General features: G+C 46.3%; 1 long non-coding RNA gene across 1 annotated transcript in view; it reads right to left on the minus strand.

Annotated features, from left to right (window-relative positions):
* Positions 1 to 1,206: 1,206 nt before the first annotated feature.
* LOC109287824 overlaps positions 1,207 to 2,515 on the minus strand; it is a 19,057-nt gene continuing 17,748 nt past the window's right edge. Inside the window, exon 3 of the long non-coding RNA XR_002094967.1 lies at positions 1,207 to 1,222. This is a non-coding gene — a long non-coding RNA (uncharacterized LOC109287824). The remainder of the gene's footprint in view (positions 1,223 to 2,515) is intronic.

A 2,515-nucleotide genomic window follows, 5' to 3' on the forward strand; every position in this document is an offset into this window, starting at 1 on the left:
TTTTAAGTTTTTGTGCAAAATAATACTAACCGTTGCTTGTGCAGGGAGCTAGCTTACAATACTGTTGCTTATATTAACCTCCCCATTGCTTCTGCTCTCAGACCAAGCATACCTGACTGGGCCAAGCACCCGCCCCTGATCCCTGGCTAATGCAACTGCTCCAGTTTTCTGAAGCCGGATTGGCTGCCGAAAGTGCCACTTTTCCCTAATCAGCACACCTGCAGCCCTAGTCTCTAGGTACACTTTCACATGGCATCAGCCTGTTCTGGTAAGCCTTGTATTTACTGTTCTCCTGGTTCCTGACTCGGCTTTGGCTTTCTCTGACCCTGATCTTGGATCTCCTCTGAACCTCGGTGCTGGCCCTGCTCTCTCTGGTTTCCCCAGCATCCTGACTTGGCTTGGCTCCCTTGATCCTAACCCCGGATCTTTCTTGGAGCTTGGCACTGGTTCTCTAGATCCTGGAGCTTGACCTCAGCTTACACCTTGGACTACATCTCTCAGATATCCCCTCTCTGCCCAGGTAACCTGTGCCCCCAACCTGCTGACTCCTGGGTCCCCCCCCAGTGGCTTGCCACAGAACCAGCTGCCCATATCCCATCCAAATACTCACAGTTGGTTCTATTCACTTTTCTTAAATTGGCGCATTTGAGAAGTGGTTAGCTATGTTAGTCTGAAGTCAGGTAGAAGAGTGCATGGCAGGGTGGCATGTCCCTATTGGGCACTGGCAAGCCTTGAAGTGGCAAGCCTTGATTAGATTGTGTATAAAAGAGTACTGTCAGTGTAGGTGAGCAGCATTCTGGTTTGACAGAGTTTTGCATCCTATTTGAACAGGAGTAAATGAATGCAAAAGATGCAAAGGTGTAGGTACAGGGTCTGGAATTGGATGTTTACCCCTCTAAGCTATCTCATCTGTCATGAGGACTTTGTCTGCTTTCCAGCTGCTTGATTGTTTTGGCCCTCCTTTCCACACTTTTTACAGTAAGTTTCAACTCCTCGGCTATATATAGGTCACCTACCTCTCTAGCTAGGTACTGAATCTATCAGGCCTGCTGCTTCTCGGCCTATTTCTCTGATAACCTGCCAGTGAGGGCCACCAGGATATTTTTGAAAGCTCATTGCAGAGGTCAGTGTATTGGCAGAGATTAAAGTTCATCTTGGAGCTACATTGATGTATTTTAAAATGTCAAGGGCTGCTTCTCCCCCACACCTCCGCCCCCTCCAACTACATTCTGTCTGAATGTATCCAGTTCTTTGGCACCTTTAGAAACTAATTGGGTCTCTTGGCACATCACACTGAGTGGCTGTGCAGCCTCATGCTCATTATACATTCACCAGGCTCTTTTTAGAAGACTCAGGTGTTAAGAGACCCCTCTTGGGAATCCACTTCTTCCTTTGGAAGGCCAGGTGCTTCATGCTGCCTAATTCTGTCTGTGTAATTTCGAATGTGCTGTACTTTGAGCTGGTAGGTCCCATGTGTCTGCTGTTTGAGCAAAGAAGGTTTCTTTGCAAGAAGAATTCAATTTTACTTTTGCTACAGTATCTTCTAAACCTGCTTAATTATGTAAGACCCCGTGACTGCCAGTATGAGTGCAGGTGGACTGCTGTACTCTCAGATTCCCACTGGAGTCAGTGGCAGGTTTGGGGCCTAAATATTCATAGCAAAGGCAGATTCCTGGGAAGCTGACACCTAAAATACATCCTTGATGTTCTGGAGCCATAGGTGGGTGGGTAGCGGAGCCGTATCAGCTGTATGTTGCTCACCAGATTCATCCTACCATTGCACAGCTAGCTCGTGTAGAAATGGTGTGGTCATAGCTCTTGCCTGCTCTCCACCCTTCCTGGGTACCTAGTTTGAGAAGCAAACAAGAAAGCACAGCGAATACAGATGTTGCACTGGCTTTGAATACTTTCCTAGGGCTCCATCAACACTTTGCTGTTAATACTGTGTTGACATGGGGAAATGCAAGGGTGTGTACTGGTGTGGTGCCACAATAAAGGCATTGGAAATATGTCTCTCTTCTTAAATGAAGGAGATAATGGATTCTCTGTGTCTCCTTGGATGTCGATAAACCTTCCCTGCCAAAGACAGCTTCTGTCCCTAGCTGAGAAATCTGCAAGTTTAGAGAAGAGCTGTTGCCTTTGCTTCAGAACGTATCAAAGTGAAATATAGTTTCAGAAAATGGCACTGGATGGCCCTATAAGAGGTTAATCTCTCACAGCCTTCTCTAAATTATTTGGGTCAAACTCTGTTTCAAAGGTGATTTTTTACTGTGTAACTTTGTCAATGTAAAATTTGCAGACACGTAATCAAAACTGCTTGCCAGTGCTGAAGCTGGATTCTGATCTCTTTATGACGGGTTGGATCTACTTTCATTTCCCTGTGCACCAGGGGGGAGGAGTGCAGGGTCTGGGCAGTCATCTCTACATTGTGCTGGGTGTTTCATGGAATTCATTGGAGTATTTTTGCAGGAAGTGCATACAGTTCAAATTCTAGCAAGTCATGCTCTGCTCAGAT

This window comes from Gavialis gangeticus, unplaced genomic scaffold (assembly GCF_001723915.1).
Source record: "Gavialis gangeticus isolate Ggan-Ray unplaced genomic scaffold, GavGan_comp1, whole genome shotgun sequence".
NCBI lineage: Eukaryota > Metazoa > Chordata > Crocodylia > Gavialidae > Gavialis > Gavialis gangeticus.